The sequence below is a fragment of the Pristiophorus japonicus genome, chromosome 21, assembly GCF_044704955.1.
Source record: "Pristiophorus japonicus isolate sPriJap1 chromosome 21, sPriJap1.hap1, whole genome shotgun sequence".
NCBI lineage: Eukaryota > Metazoa > Chordata > Chondrichthyes > Pristiophoridae > Pristiophorus > Pristiophorus japonicus.
In genome coordinates this window covers 22,861,420-22,879,056 of record NC_091997.1, presented here as the reverse complement: position 1 = coordinate 22,879,056, position 17,637 = coordinate 22,861,420, and positions in this window count along the sequence as shown.

Sequence of the window (17,637 nt, the reverse complement as noted above, 5' to 3'; positions counted from 1 at the left end):
TCGTCTCTGAGTCAGAAGATCGCAGGTTTAGTAAGGGAGCGGTAGCATGGTGGTTATGTTACTGGACTAATAATCCAGAGACCTGGACTAATAATAATAAGAAGACAAGAGTTCAAATCTCACTGCGGCGGTAGCTGGTGAATTTAATGTTAGGTAAATAAATCTGGAATAAAAAGCTAGTATCAATAATGATGACTATGAAACTACTGGATTGTTGTAAAAACCCATCTGGTTCATGAATACCCTTTAGAGAAGGAAATCTGTCATCCTTACCTGGGCTGGCCTATATGTGACTGCAGACTTACAGCAATGTGGTTGATTCTTAACTGCCGTCTGAAATGCCTCAGTTGTCTTACCACCACCTTCTCAAGGGCAATTAGGGATGGGCAATAAATGCTGGCCTTTAAGTGATGCCCACACCCCAGGAATGAATAATAATAACCACCAGGGACTTGAGCCAAAAATCTAGGCTGACACTCCAGTGCAGGGCTGAGGAAGTGCTGCACTGTCGGAGGTGCTGTCTTTCACATGAGATGTTAAACCGAGGCCCCGTCTGCTGTCTCAGGTGGGCATAAAAGATCCCATGACACTATTTTCGACGAGGACCTGGGGAATTTTGGCCAATATTTATCCCTCAATCAACAACATCACTAGAAAATGGACTATCTGGTCATTATCACATTGCTGTTTGTGAGGGTTTGCTGTGCGCAAATTGGCTGATGCGTTTCCTATATTACAACAGTGACTACACTTCAAAAGTATTTCATTGGCTGTAAAATGCTTTGAGACGGCCGGTGGTCGTGAAAGACGCTATGTAAATGCAGGTCTTTCTTTTTTCTTTTCCTATTTCTGTACAATTAAACAAAGCCCAGGTGAGAATGGCAAGAGGTTCGAGCACAACTCAGGCTCAAAAACCATGACATTAAAGTATGACTTTGATACAAAACCGTGCTGCTGCAAGGATCAAGACTGATAATCGGTAGATAATAGTGTTGAAGCTACCTCTGATGTCTGGCTCTTAATCATTATTTATGAGATGAATCCTACCATCCTTTCCTGCAGAGCTGTTATTGGCAATTATTTGGCAGCAATTAGTGATGATTCCATAGCCCAAGAAGGTGATAATTAGCTGCAGTAAAAATACAAACGATAACTAACTGAAGTCAATTATCACATAACAGCCGGTTCCATGCAACAATCTCCAGCATTGGGAGGTGAATCCATGTAATGACTGAAGCATGATAACACCACTGATGGTGTGTTAATGTAACAGAATATCATAACTAATGGTACAATTATGTTGCAGGACCGCTGCTTGAAATTAGTTGTACAATGTGTGAATTCAGCCCATTTACATTGCTTGCTAGATTGCGTACAGCACCTGCAATACAGAAAGAGCTGTACAAGGGCAATTGTTTACAAATCACTATTGTAGAGTCGAACGTGAGGAACCCAAGGGGTTGGGTGCGATGCTGGTTTTACACATCTCCCGATATTGCTCCCCATTTCTCCCCAGTGTCTCATACATGGGGTAAATGACATAACAGCTCCATACGAAAGAAAAGACAGACTTGCATTTCCATAGCGCCTTTCACAACCTCAGGATGACCCGAAGTGCTTCACAGACAATGAAGTACTATTTGAAATGCTGTCACTGTTGTAATGTAGGAATTGCAGCAGCCAATTTGCTGAAAGCAAGCTCCCACAAACAGCAATGCGATAATGACAAGATAATCTGATTTTAACCACTAAATTAAAAAACTCAGGTCACATGGGATACCTACAAATGCTATTCTGTCTACCCCAAAAGCTGGAACATATCACACCAGCAGATCATTATGTTATGAGGAAAGATTGGACATGCTGGGTCTGTTGTCTTTGGAACAGAGGAGGCTAAGGGGAGACCTGATTGAGGTGTATAAAATTATGAGGGGCCTGGAAAGAGTGGATAGGAAGGACCTGTTTCCCTTGGCAGATAGGTCAAAAACCAGGGGGCATAGATTTAAAGTAATTGGGGGAGGTTTAGAGGGGATATGAGGACAATGTCTTCACCCAGAGGGTGGTGGGTTTTATGTATGTAACTATGTAATACTTGCCACCAGAGGGCACGACTGTTGGAGCCCTAATGGTCACCTGCACACACGTTTAGGGCCAGTATAAAAGGTTGTCTACCATGTTGTTTAGGCACTGTGGAGTTGTAATAAAGAAGACTAAGGTCACACTAAGTTTAGCTCACAGTGCTCAGCCTTGTGGAGTTCTTCTATACACAACAGTGGGGGTCTGGAATTCACTGCCTGAAAGGGTGATAGAGGCAGAAACCCTCACTACATTTTAAAAATACCTGGATGTGCACTTAAAGTGCCGTAACCTACAGGGCTACGGATCAAGAGCTGGTAAGTGGGATTAGGCTGGATAGCTCTTGGTCGGCCGGCATGGACACAATGGGCCGAAATGCCCTCCTCCTGTGCTGTAAATTTCTATGATTCTATGGGCCCAAGTTTCGAGCCGCACCTAGAACGGCGCAGTCCCGATCTGGACGCCCGTTTTTCGCGCCACAAAGTGCGCCTAAAAAAAATCTCCAGATTCTCCACCTCCCTGCAGGTCCTCTGGCCCTCGGCGCAGCGCAGCAGGAGCTGTAGGGGACGGAGCCAGGTCCCTGCGCTGAAAACAGTGCCGGGTCCTCTGCACATGCGCGCTACAGTGGGCACGCATGTGCAGTAGCTCCAGGCGCCCAAAACTGTGTGGGAGGGGCCGAAGCACGCAGCCCCTAGCCCTGGCCGAATGGCCTCACTGGGGCTGCGTGCATAAGGCTCCTCCCACGGCCAACTCCTGCTTCCTCCCGACCCGACTCGACTCCCGCTTCCCGCCTCCGGACCGGACCCGACACCGACCTGACTCCCGCTTCCTCCCCCTCCCCCCGCCCCGGACCGGACCCGATACCGACCTGACTCCCGCTTCCCCCCCGCCCCCGGACCCGACCCAACCCGACTCCCGCTCACCCCCCCCCCCACCCCGGACCGGACCCAACACCGACCTGACTCCAGCTTCCCCCCAGCCCCCGGACCCGACCCGACTCACGCTCCCCCCCCCACCCCGGACCGGACCCGACACCGACATCGACCCGACTCCCGCTTCCCCCTCCCGCCCCCGCCTCCGGACCGGACCCGACACCGATCCCGACCCGACTCCCGCGCCCCCCCGCGCCCCCCCGCGCCCCCGGACTGGATCCGACCTAACCTCCCTCCCACCGACCTGACCTCCCTCTCCCTCCCTCCCCCCGACCCGAACCGAACCGACCTCCCTCCCACCACCCCCCCCGACCCGCGCTCCTCCCGACCTGACCCAACGCCACCTACCTGTAAATCTGGTGCTGGGGACGGGCCCTGCCCGAAGTCTCGGGCCCGGCCTGTTCAGCCTCCCTCCCCCTTCTCCTTCCCCCCCGCCAATCTCCTCCACCCCCCCCCAATCTCCTTCCCTCCCAATCTCTTTCCCCCCCCCAATCTCCTTCCCCCCCCAATCTCCTCCCCCCCTAATCTCCTTCCCCTCCCATCTCCTTCCCCCTATCTCCTTTCTCCCCTTCTCCCCTTTATCCCCTTCTTCCCCCTCCCCCTCCTCCCCCCTTCTCCCCCCCCCCCCCTTCATTGTCCTGGAGCCTGGAATTTACAAGCATATGATTGATTATTCAAATTAGTCATTTACAATTATAATTACTCAGATTCCCAGGGAGTAATTGAGGGCATGGCAGTTAAACATCACAGCTCTTCCCCCCCCATCCCAGACTATCTTTGAGAAATTCTATGGGAGATCTGCCACTGTAGCTAGTTATGAATGAATGAAAGGCTGGAATCGAATCTAGGGGGTTCAGATGCTATGCATTAATGAAGTTTGCCTGTGTTTCCCTGTTGGGTGGTGTCTGAAGACCTGCTTGAATTAGATAGAAATTACAATATAGAGCTAAGCACTTTGGCCCAAGCAGTCCGTCAGCCCATCTTCCGTAATACTGCCTAAAATTACAGCTGCACTGAAACACATTCACAACGTGGGGGCCCATAATCTTAGAATTCAAGAGTGTAATCAGGAAGCGCTTCTTCACACAAAGGGTAGTAGAAATCTAGAACTCTCTCTCCCAAAAAAAAGTGGATGCTGGGTCAATTGAAACTTTCAGGAATGAGGTCGATAGAATTTTGTTAGATAAGGACATCAGGGGATATGGATCAAAGGGTTGAGATACAGATCAATCATGATCTCATTGAATGGTGGCCGAAGGGCCTGCTCCTGTTCCTATGTTGTTTTGTTGTTTGTGGGACATTGCTGCATGCAAATTGGCTGTTGCATTTCTTACTTTACATCAATGACTACACTCCAAAAGTACTTTAGTTATTTCAGCTGTGGCTCAGTGGGTAGACTGGTTCTGAATCAGAAGATTGTGGGTTCAAGTCCCACTCCAGGGACTGGAGCACATAAATCTTGGCTGACACTGCAGTGCTGAGGGAGCGTTGCACTGTCGAAGTTGCCGTCTTTCGGATGATGTGTTAAACTGAGGCTCCGTCTGCTCTCTCAGGTGACTGTAAAAGATCCCATGGCACTATTTCGAACAAAAGCAGGGCAGTTATCCCCGGTGGATTCAGATTGTATTTTGCTTTTGTATTAGTTATCCCCAGTGTCCTGGCCAATACTTACTCCTCAATCAACATAACAAAACAGATTATCTGTTCATTATCACATTGCTGTTTGTGGGAGCTTGCTGTGCACAAGGTGGCTGCAGCGTTTCCCACATTACAACAGTGACTACACTCCAAAAGAACTTAATTGGCTGTGAAGCGCTTTGAAATGTCCATTGGTCGTGAAAGGCACTATGTAAATGCAAGTTTTTCTTTCTTTATTGATCATAAAGCACTTTGGAAAGTCCTGAAGTCATAAAAATTGCTCTATAAATACAGTTCCTTCTTTTTCTTCTTTCACTGTAATGCAGCTGTGGCATCATATATTCAACAGGACAATGCCAAAGAAAGAGGTAGCAATGCTAAATTGCAGACTTCAAAAGATACTTTTATTGCCGGGGAACAAGATCAGTTGAAATAGCCATTCTCATGAAGAAATAACATAAATGATGCACTAACACTGTCTTAATGCAACACAAATGGTTTCATCACATCACGATTTGGGCAAAAATATTTGAAAGGTTTGACAAGCACTTTTTTTTTCTAAATTTGTGTCTCTTCAAGGAATACTGTAGCTTTTCAGTAAAGTAGGAAATAGAAGAAGACTGCAGATTGAAAAATAATTAATGCAGCGAGTTAAGAAATTCGCTATGATGCTACACATTCTGTTTTTCAGTTCTACGTTGCAGCATTCAGTGAACAGCCTAAGGTGCAAATAATGTTTTGCACTTAGAAGTATTCAACAGGCTTCGGCTACACAGGTGTCCAACTGCCTCATTATTTGACTCCCTATTTTTGTTCAATACCCTCCCCACCCCCGTGTGCAATTAAAATGGATTTGGGAGATGGGATGGATAAGATTTCTAAATCTCTGGCATTTAAGTTCGACGATTCTTTTAAAACAATTGAAACAGTTTATTAAAACCACACACACATGCACATCCACCTTAGTTACAACAGATACAATGAGATTATAATAATAAGCGATATACGTTACTTCCCTTTGGTTGGCTGGTTTGAACATACGGCTTGCTATTTTGGCTGATATTCAACAGGAACTTGAAGAAACATAAAACAACAAGTGATCTTTGCATCAAATATTAAACGCTATACTGCTACAAACATAGTTCTGACTATGTCCTTCCAATTGTGCCGTGTGTCCAGCAGAGAGAGAGAGAAAAGTATTTGGCTGAGTTCTTTATACCTCTCAAAACCATTGTCCCTTAGAAAGCCTCAGGATTGGACCTTGGTTCCAGGGCCGTTCCATATTGGCTCTCCTCACACATGTGGCTGTCTAACCTGGCCCAGCCATCTCTTGATTAGTTTAAATGGCTTTCCAATACACAAAGCCCATGCAGCAGCTCTGTGGGCTTCCATTTTGTTTCTTTCAAAACTCAGCCCATGCTGGCAACCTGTGGGCTTTTATTTTGTTTCAACACAAACAGGCTTTTCCGTATGATCTGCACTTTTAACATTTATACATACACAGAATCAATTTTAATCATTAATAAACACTTTTATTCTTACAAACTCCCCACCTTGAGGGGGAAATATCTTTATTGACCCCTCATATAGTTTACCTCCTCAGGGTTCACATATTGAGAGGTAGAAAGAGAAAAGTGGATGGCCTGACTTGGTCCCCACCTCATAAGGTGTAGTCCACGTAGGGGATTTATTATAGTCCATTAACATCTCCAGCAGAGACTCTCCCCTTCCTATATCTTCAGTGCACCGTCACTTCGCGAAGCACATTGATGATTAATGACGTTTGTGAGTCATGCTGCAGCTCCTGTTTCTCCATCTTGCCTCGGCTTTGGTCATGGCTAGTATCATCCTGACAATCGTGAGGATCCGTAACATGGTCTGTGGGAAACAAGATCAGTGCAGTATTTACTCTTTGGCAGTTTTTAACTGATTCATGTGAAACCACTTCTTGTACTTAACACCCTTTTTCCCCGGTAACGGAATCAATCGGTCTATAATCTTATGAGGTTCCCACCACCTGGCCTCAAAGGCATGCTTCTTTTTCCCATAATTTGGTATCATTACTGAGTCTCTCATCTCATATTCAAAGGGAAGTACTTTCATGTCAAAGTACTTTTTAATTTGTCTTTTTGACTACCCCAATTTGGTGGCCACAAATCGATTCATCTGATCGGTGTGATCTACCACTTATTCCAGCCACTTGGAACGACATGTTTTCACTGTCAGGGGACTCATCCCTGTTAGTGTTAGCTGGCCTGGTGTTCTCATGGGCCTCCCCATCATGGCCTGATAGGGGGAGACCCCTGTTGTTCTATGAAGTGTGGACCTCATTGCCATTAAGCACAATGACAGCATGTTAGCCCATTGAGTGGGGTGGATTGTGCACAATTTTTTTAACATTAACTTGAGGGTCCCGTTCCCCCTTTCGACCCCTCCGGATGACTGGGGGTGGTGAGCAATATGTAATTTGTGTTTATTCCTCAACATTTCCTGCAGGTGGGTAAAAATGTTACCGGTAAAGTGTGAACCTTGATCGCTGTCCACTTGTACTGGTACTCCCCACCTACAAAACACATGATTCAATAGTGTTTTGGCTGCTGTGATTGCGGTGTTGGAGCGGCAGGGGAATGCTTCGATCCATTTAGTGAATTTATCCACCACCACTAGGGCATGCTGATAATTGCCTTGCGCCTGTAGAAGTGGCCCAATGAAGTCTGTCTGGAGTTGAGCCAATGGCCCTTGAGGTGGGGGTGCACTTTGAAGCAAGGCTCGGTTGGTGCATGCTGGAGGATTGTGTTGCAGGCACGGTAGGTATTGTGCCACATATTGGTTGATTGTTTCCCTCATGAAAGGCCACCAAGTTGTGGATGCTACCTTATAGAAGGTTACCAGGGCTGAATAGTGTCCTGCTGTGGGGTGGGAGTGAAAGAGGGAGAGCAGTTCCTGACCCATCTCTGGTGGAACACACACCACCGGTCAGGCGTTTGGCTTTCTTTGGAACATCAGCAACTGCTCATCTGAGTGAGGAGCAGTGGCTAGTGGGAGCCCAGGCTATTGGTTGAGGAAGGGGTCTGCCTTCCTCGTGCCAGGCGCTTACAACAGCATATGACCGGTATTGCTGCTGCAGGGATTTTAAATCGAGGTGATCTATCGGGGAGACCTTGCTAACAGCATTGCAGGACTCAACAACTATATCCTCTATCTCCCCATCAATTGCAGCATCCTTGGCTGCTCTGTCTGCTCTGGAATTTCCCTCACTGTGGACCTCCTTTCCTATAGGCTGCTACCTTTCCTATGAAGCAGGGCTGGGATCGCTGTTTAAAGTATGACCAGAGCAGCCCCATGTCTATCGTACAATAGTCATTTTTGTGGTATAGAGGCAGGGCGAGCATGGTGTTTATAGCATAGGCACTATTGGTTCAAATATTCATGGGTCTATCTGAGGTCTCCTTTACAGCAGTTAGAAGTGCGGCGATTTCTGCATATTGTGAAGACTGTCTGTTGCATCTTCACTGGATGATTCTTTCTGGCAATACCATAGCATATCCGGTGTGAGGGGATCCTTCAATGTGATATAAGGACCCATCAATATAAACATCTGGAGCACCCTGTATGAGCTCTTTCTGCACAAGATAAGTCTCAAAGTTAATCAGGGGTAATGGACGTTCATGTGGGTCCCCCTCATAGGTCAGAAATTGTGGCAGCAAGGTGATGAGTTTGGAAATGGTATCAATGGCTCTTTCCATAAATTCCACTGTCCATTTGCTGAGGCACTGCGAGGAAACTAGCGAATCTCCAGATTTCATCAGTAGTTTCAAAGGTGTGTGTCCGCTGTGCAGGATTGTAGCCTATAACCCAGTAATAAAGGTAAAGTGATGTACCCACCAGAAGACGGCCATATGCAATGGACTGTAGTCGATCAGCTCGCCTTTGGCACAGAACTGCAGTGAGGCTTTGCTCTGTGGCCCTGACCTCCAAATGGAAGGGCTGCATGGGATCAGGAGGGATCAGACATGTGGCCTGTATCACTGCAGTTTTTAATTTAGCCACGGACTGGGTGTGTGCATCAGTCCATGCAGGGCATATGTCATCACCCTGCAGTTTTATTAAATCATACAGGTGCTTTGCACACTCTGCAAAGCCTGGGATAAAGTTCCTTTGGTACCCCACCAAACCCAAGAATGATCATGGGGCTGTTTTTGAAGTGGGTAATGGCAGTCGCTGTAGTATCTCCACCTTGTGAGAGTTGGGGGCTGATCCCTCTGGAGAAATGGACACTCCTAGAAAGGTGACCCGTTCTTTTACTAATTGAGCCTTTCGGGGATTTACCTTTAGTCCCACCTGAGCCAACAATGTCAAAAGTTTGTGCAAAAGGGACAGATGCTCCTCCATGCTGTCGGTTGCCAGCAGTAGGTTGTCTACATACTGTAGCAAGCAGGTAGGATGGGAAAAGTCTTTTAAAATTGCAGCCATTCTTTTGTGGAATATCGTGGGGGAATTGTGGAACCCCTGAGGCAAGCATGTCCAGGTGTAGTTCTGGTCCTCAAATGTGAACGCAAATTTTTACTGGTCTTCCCTCTTAACAGGGTTACTCCAGAATCCATTGCTGATGTTGAGGGTCGAGAAGTACTTGGAACCAACAGTAATTTAAGATAATATGGTGGGAGTTTCTCTTACTACCAGTGAGCAGGCTGGTGTTACAGAATTTAACTTTCTGTAATCAATAGTCAGTCACCAGCTGCTATCAGGCTTTTTTAACCAGCCATTCGGATGAATTGGTCATGAAAGTGCCTGTCCTAAGAACACCCTGCTCAACTAGGGATTTTATGGTGTCTCGGATGTAAGGGTTACTCTCCCTGGGGATGGGGTACTGTTTTGTGAATGAGTTTTGGGGGTCCCTCAATAGATTCCTCGCCTGCCATTTTTCCACAGTCATGCGGCAAACCCCGCTAGGTGTTCCTGAATTAGTGTTGCCACAGCAATTTCGATCCCTGGAGCGTCATACTCAGATGGCTTTTTAATAGCAAAAACTGAGTGCGCATCTGAAATTTCGATTACACCTGCCTGATTTCCCAATCCCATCCAAACACAGCCTTGATTATAATTTATCAACGCACCATACTGATCCAACACATCAGTCCCTAAAATTCCCCTTCCGTCGGGGGTGGTCATCATCATAGGTGCTGGGACCTTACAGGTGAGGCCTGCCAACTGAAGTTCAGTGGCCTTCCCTGCATACGCAGTGGTTGTATCACCGTTAAACCCTTTAAGGGTCATATAACCCTTGCCCGCTGCCACATGGCGTTAAGGGTATGGGGTGTGGATGATGGTAACGGCTGAGCCTGTATCGATAAGCATAATCTGTTGCCTGCCCCTTTTTAAGACAACACGAATTACTGGTTTCCTGCTACCATCCTGTCGGAACCCCACTTCCGACCAATCTTTGGGGACCGAACAGGGTCGGTCCTTGAATGGGTCTCTCTAATGAATGTGCATCGGCGATTGCGTGCACCAGTAAATAATTTTGCATCCTCCCCTTGGCAATTTGGGTTTGTATGAGGGTTATCAATTGATCCAATCATTGATCTGTCCCAGAGGGCTTGGATTCGTCCCTCGGGAGGTATCTATGTGTTGCATCATGGTTCGGTGCTGGTCTGGATCTGCTGCAGTCTTTTGCTAGGTGGCCTACCTTCTTACAATTAAAGCACTGTCCCTTAAAGGGATAGTTTCGAGATCCCTCCACCATTGACACTGGTTTATTTGCAGGGAGTGGTGACTTCATCTTTAACTGGTCTTTTACCATCTCCCAGGCTCTTTGAGTGCTGGTCTCTATATCTGTCCATTGATTGGTGGGCCTCATGGCTATTCTCAGGGTGGTTTTAACTAAAGGGTGGAGTTGGGCTAGGAACATTGATTTAAATTGTTCCTGATTCTTTCCTACTGTAGCATTTGCAGGTGCCTGGTTCTGCGTACGTTGATAGATATCGTGCAGGCGATTACTGAAGGCTCTAGGGGTCTCTTTTGGGCGCTGCTTGGTCTGATTAAGCATAGCCACTAAGTTCAAGTTTCGGATCCCTAAATGGTTTAGGATCTCAATCATGAGTGCATCGGACGCTGCGGCAGCCTGGAGGACTGCTTCTGGCAGATTATCTTTTCGGGAAGTGGAACAGGCCAAGAAAAGGACTTGTGTTAAGTCTCTCTCTTCCAACTCGGGGTGACCCCTCCTGAAATTTGCCCACCTCCTATTAACTTCCAGTGGGTCATCCCCATCATTAATGGGCCCCAACTCGTGGCTACATGCCATGGCATCAGCACCAGATATGGGCCGTGAAGTCGGTATGGTTACTGGTGATGTGACCGCGCATATTACGTCGTAAAGAAGTGGTTACTATGGCTACGATTGGCTCTTGTGTCTCCAAGGTATCCCATCCTACACCACTCTCCTGGGGATTATACTGACTGCCTTCCTCTTCCCAATCTGTCTCCCCCTTGTCCCCTTCTGCTGTCTCTATTGTGGTTCCCCGAGTTACTGCGATACCAGGGCCTGCTGCTCCCCTAACTTACTTTTTAGCTTCGCTGTTTCTAGTTGGTACTGGGAGTGATATGCCTCCTTATGTGGCTTCTTAATTACTTCCCTTAATGCCCCTCTAGCATCTTCTATCTCTTGCTGAAGCCTCAAGTTTTCCAATTTATATTTATTGAACTCTAATTTGTTTTCATTTGCTTCAACAACGGCTGCTGTGGCATTTAAATTAGAAAGGCTTTGTTGTTGTAGCAATGAAGCTGCCTGCTCGGCCCCTCTTTTTAATTGCTTAATACTGTGGTTTAATTGACCAATTTCTTGTCTTAAATGCTGTATTTCTCCCTCTTTTAACTGCTTCACAAGTTGGAGGCCTACTTCCTTTTGTTGTTTTATACCTTCATCCTCTCTTTCTTTTAGTTGAATCTCTTTTACTTGCAATTCTTTCAAATCTTGTATCACTTTGGCGTGCTGTCTCATTAATTCCTCATCCCTCCGGGCATAATAAAATGCACTGAATGCCACGAGACTGTTTGTCCGTTTTGGCCTTAGCTCTCCCTTATCTACCCTCTCCTGGATAAGTTTCACCAGCTCCTCGAATGACGCAGGTTGTCTCTCATAGATGTGCAGTGCCTGTGCTTTTAACTCTTCTATGTCTTGTATCGGGAACTTTTTGGATAACTTCTCCTGATAAACTAGCTCAACATTTCTTTTTATTGTTGGCTTTCTATTCATGACCGATCCGTTCATCCTGTGTCTTTTGAATATAACTACTGGTGGGTCCCCACTTCAACAGTTACATCTATCGAGATGACTGCTTCTTAAGATGCAATTTCTCCTGATCCGTTTAATCGTTTATAATTATACTTCACAACATAGGTTAGAATCACAACTCCCGAGATTTCCAATTGTTCAAAAGAATCATCAAAAAGCTGTCTCGCCAGTTACCCGCATTCTCCGCCAATTTGCAAGATTTCTAAATCTCTGGCATTTAAGTTCGACGATGAGACGATTCTTTTAGAACAATTGGAACAGTTTATTAAAAATACACACACATGCACATCAGCAGTCGTCAGTTACTTAGTTACAACAGATACTGTGAGGTTATAATAACAAGCGATATACGTTACTTCCCTTTCGCTGGCTGGTTTGAACAGACAGCTTGCTGTTTTGGCTGGTCTTCAACAGAAGATCTTGTGCCGTGTGTCCAGCAGAGAGAGAAAAGTCTTTGACTGAGTTCTTTGTATCTCTCAAAACCATTGTCCCTCAGAAAGCCTCAGGATTGGACCTTGGTTCCAGGGCAGTTCCTTATTGGCTCTCCTCACACATGTGGCTGTCTAACCTGGCCCAGCCATCTCTTGATTAGGTTAAATGGCTTTCCAATATACAAAACCCATGCTGGCAACCTGTGGGCTTTCATTTTGTTTCAACACAAACAGACCTTTCCGTATAATCTACACTTTTATCATTTATACATACGCATGAATCAATTTTAATCATTAATAAACACTTTTATTCTTACAGATGTCTTGTCGCTATTATTGTTGGGTCAGGACAGTGCCTTCAAGGTCAAGTTCCTTCACTCGTTGTACTATTGCAAGTACATTTGTTTTTATTCTGTATTGCCAGGAAGCAAGAAATAGCCATTCTCATGAAGAAATAATATAAATGATGCAGTTACGCTGTCTTAATATAACACAAATTGAGGGGCCTTGAGAGAGTGGGTAGGAGGGACCTATTTCCCTTAGCAGATGGGATCAACAACCAGGGGGCATAGATTTAAAGTAATTGGTAGGAGACTTAGAGGGGATTTGAGGGGAATTGTTTTCACCCAGAGGGTGATGGGGGTCTGGAACTCACTGGATGAAAGGGTGGTAGAGGCAGAAACCCTCACCACATTTAAAAAGTACTTGGATGTGCACTTGAAGTGCTGTAATTTGTAGGGCTATGGACCAAGAGCTGGAAAGTGGGATTAGGCTGGAGAGCTCTTTGTTGGCCGGCATGGACACGATGGGCCGAAATGGCTTCCTTCCGTGCTGTAACTTTCTATGATTCTATGATTTCTATCTCAGGTTTCCGGAGTTAGATTGGTGATTGCATGCTTTTTGAGTGTGAGGAGCTTTCAGGTATAGCTTTGAACACACACACAGTTCCTTCAGCATATTACCAGAGTTATGCCAGAGTATCAGCAATTGGAACAAGAATGTACTCTTACCCTTTTTAAAGGATATAGTTATAGACAAGAATACAATGCTTGCTTCCTTGTCATTCCGTGCATTGGTTTGGGCTATGGTGTATACCTGAGGGAATATCCCAGTTGGCCTGTCCATCAGTCATAGTAATACAATCCTGATGTATTTTTCAAAACCTATAGCCCAGGCTTTCAGTGATACTGGATCATAAAGGGACATAAGAAAGAACAAGACTAGTCCAGTTATCCCATTGATTTGTTTTGCCATTCAATTAGATCTTAGCTGATCTGTATTCAAATTCTATGAGATAATGCTCAGGTTAGCCACTGAGCAGGAGTACTGCCTGCCTATGTGATTCCTCTACTGACGTGCTGCACTTTTCTCCCAAGGCCCTCATTTGCTATGTGGCAGTTTGGGACTATTAGGTATCCTCCATTAACTTGAGCTCATCCAAATCTCTGCTGCCCATACTCGAACTTGCTCCAAGTCCCCTTCACCCCTGTGCTCTCAAATCTACATTGGCTCCCGGTCCGGCAACACTTCGATTTTAAAATTCTCATCCTTGTTTTCAAATCTCTCCATGACCATTATCTCTCACTATCTCTGTAAACTCCGCCAGCCCCACAACCCTCCAAGATCTCTGCATTCCTCCAAATCCAGCTTTTTGCGCATCCCTGATTTTAATCGCTCCACCATTGGTGGCCGGGCCTTCAGCTGCCTTGGCCCTAAACTCTGAAATTCCCTCCCTAAACCTCTCCACCTCTCTCGCCTCCTTTAAGACACTCCTTAAAGCCTACCTCTTTGACCAAGTTTTTGGTCACCTATCCTAATATCTCCTTATGTGGCTTGGTGTCAAATTTTGTTTGCTAATGCTCCTGTGAAGCTCCTTGAGCCATTTTACTATGTTAACGGTGCTATATAAATACTAATTGTTGTTGAATTGTTGTTATCTGTATTGACGTAGATCAGTAGCATGTAGCCAGCACCCATGGGCTGCAAGGAGTGGGCACAGATACCACTGTTTCTCAGAGAGTGACATTGAGCCTCCAATGCATACACATAAGGGAGGCTGGGACAATAGCTACCCAGAGTCAAGAGTTACCTCCAGGAGAATCATCCCAGCTACCCACCTCTCAACCTCATCTCACCCAGGGAGCACCTTCAGTGAACTAGTAGATTGTCAGCAAAACTAGTAAGTTAGTTGGTACAAAGGATAGACACAGTGAAAGGTAGTTGTAGATAGGTTACCTTAAAATCTTTGGCGCTGTCTGCAGAACATATTGGTGCATTAAGTAAAAATGGGGAGGAGAGGATGGAAAGGGAACTTTTAATATTCACTTCAATTTTAAATAACAAGTTCTGTACTGCAACACAGTTGACTATTCATCTCCTGATGTATAGCACGTGGGCCACAATTCATAAGAATATAAGAACATAAGAAATAGGAGCAGGAGTACGCCATTTGGCCCCTCGAGCCTGCTCCGCCATTCAATAAGATCATGGCTGATCTGATCATGGACTCAGCTCCACTTCCCTGCCCGTGTATGTGAATTTGTTGGAATTTCTAACCTGGGCAAACCTGACAAGAGTTAACACTGGACCTTTTGCTGCGTGTCGTTAGCCTCTGCCATACCTTGGTGTCCCTGTGTCATTAATGCCTGTGACTGAGACCTGTATTGAGCGCAAGTCCCTCTTACACCCTCTGGATAGACCCCTTTTGGTGTGGGGTATATTGCATTTGCATTTTACAGTCCCCTTGGTTTTGAAAGCTTTCAAAGCGAAATGGTATTCAATAATCACAGTTTGCCATCACACATAATCCATCCATGATTTAAAGAATTGCAAGATAGGTACAGGTGTAGGCCATTCAGCCCCTCGAACCTGCTCCGCCATTCAATTAGATCATGGTTGCCCAACTCTATTTACCCTCTTTGCTGCATTTTTTTTTATTCATTCACAGGATGTGGGCATCGCTGTCAAGGCCAGCATTTGGGGCCCATTCCTAATTGCCCTCGAGAAGGTGGTGGTGAGCCGCTGTCTTGAACCACTGCAGTGCTTGTGGTGAAGTCCAGGTGGTACATCCAGTTTTATTCTTATTATACTTTGCCATAGCAGTTTGTTACAACTGAGTGGCTTGATCAGCCATTTCGAAGGGCAGTTAAGAGTCTGGGTCTGGAGTCACATATAGGCCAGACTGGGTAAGGACAGCAGATTTCCTTCCCTAAAGGACATTAGTGAACCAGATGTTTTTTTGTTACATTCCAGCAGCTTCATGGTCACCATTACTGATACTAGCTTTTCATTCCAGATCTATAATTAATTAATTGAATTTAAATTCCTCAGCTGCTGTGGTGGGATTTGAAGTCATGTTTGTGGACCATTATTCCAGGTCTCTGGATTACATAAAAAGGCTTGCATGTATAAAGCAACTTTCACAACCACCAGATATCCCAATGCGCGTTATAGCCAGCGACATACTGTGGAAAACACGGCAGCCAATTTTCACACAGCAAGCTCCCACAGACTGCAATGTGATAATGACCAGATAATCTGTTTTAGTAATGTTGATTGAGGGATGAATATTGGTGAGGACACCGGAATAACTATTTTTCAAAATAGTGCCATGAAATCTTTTATGTCTACCCGAGAGAGTAGACAGAGCTTCTGTTTAACTTCTCATCTGAAAGATGGCATCTCTGACAGTGCAGCACTCCCTCAGCACTCCACTGGAGTGTCAGCATAGATTTTGTGCTCAAGTCTCTGGAGTGGGACCTGAACCCACAACCTTCAGATTCAGAGGCAACTGTGCTGCCCATTGAGCCACAGCTGACACTTAACCATTAATTTACCGGACCCTCAATATCCCTTGATACCCTTACGTAACAAAAATCGATTGACCTCAATTTCGAATGTTTTCATTGTCCCAGAATCCAGAGATCATTGGGGGAGAGAGTTCCAGATTTTTCTAATGTTGATGGAACGTCATCGACCTAAAACCATAACTGTGTTTGCTCGCCACAGATCTGCCTGACCTGCTGAGTGTATCCAGCATGTTATGTTTTTTTTCCCAGATTTATTCTGCCCTTTGTGTTGGAAAAATACATAATTAAATCCTGGGGGGGAATTATAACTTGCTAACAGATGCTCAACCAGGAAAGGTTTTCTGACCAAATAGTGACCGAACTATTGACTTAATCTGGAATAAAGAGGCTCATTTGGAACACGAAGTCCATTGAAAATGAATTGGCTGCAATGACCCGGCGCCTATGGGCCGGGCCGGGAGCGGAGAGATCGCAGCCGAGATGGCACCGAGTGTCAGAGGGATAAGTGTTGAATCGCACTCGACTGTACGTATCAACAGTTTGCAGTCTGCGCTCGGGAAATAAAGCGGAGGGGGAGGAGAGGGGATGAAATCTCGTTCAGACCCACCTACTTTATTCAAGGAAGAATGATATTAGGGGGCGAAGAAGGTGTTTTGTGTGTGTGTGTGTGTGTGTGCGAGAGACGCTGTGCGATGATGGGCTGGATAATTCCGTCTTCTGATACACCTTAGCCCACTGCCTGAGCACAGTCTGGATAGCAGGTGCCAGATGTGAGAGAAGGCAGCGAGTTTGAAGAAAGATGCGAGCTTACCAGTGGTGTGCCGTGCTGTTCGTCCATCGCAGTTTGTACCTGGTAAGAGAGCGCAGGTTAACCGGGACTGATAGACACGGGAGGGCGACTGTCAAACTTCCCGAGACAGTCGTTGCATTGTGTACCGTGGGGTTATTCTACACAACACCCCGGATCAATAGTTCACAATCACCGCGTCCCTCTCCTCCCCCCTCCGGTTTCTGCCAATTGAGCCACAGATGACATTTAACTAGGTTTTTACCGTGCCCTCAATATCCCTCCCTCAATATCCCTCCATACCCTTCCCGAACCAGAATCGACCAGGAGCTCAATGTTTCAATTGCCCTAGAATCCACAGATCTTTGAGGGAAGAGAGTTCCAGATTTTTCCCAGTTCTGATGGAAGGTCATTGACCTGAAACCATAACTTTGTTTCTCCGCAGAGAACAAAACTCCTTTCAAATCCACCCTTTTGTGAATGAATGATTTTAATCTCAAAATAGGCACAAAAAAAAACAAATAGCAGTTATCCAAATTCTGGTTAGATGCCCCTTCCCCAATCCGATTGACAGAAGATGGATTTATATTGGCGGTTTATATTGGAGATTAATATTGGAAGTTGTCTATTTGGGAAAGGATTGCAATGGAACAATGTCGGGTGGGTGGAC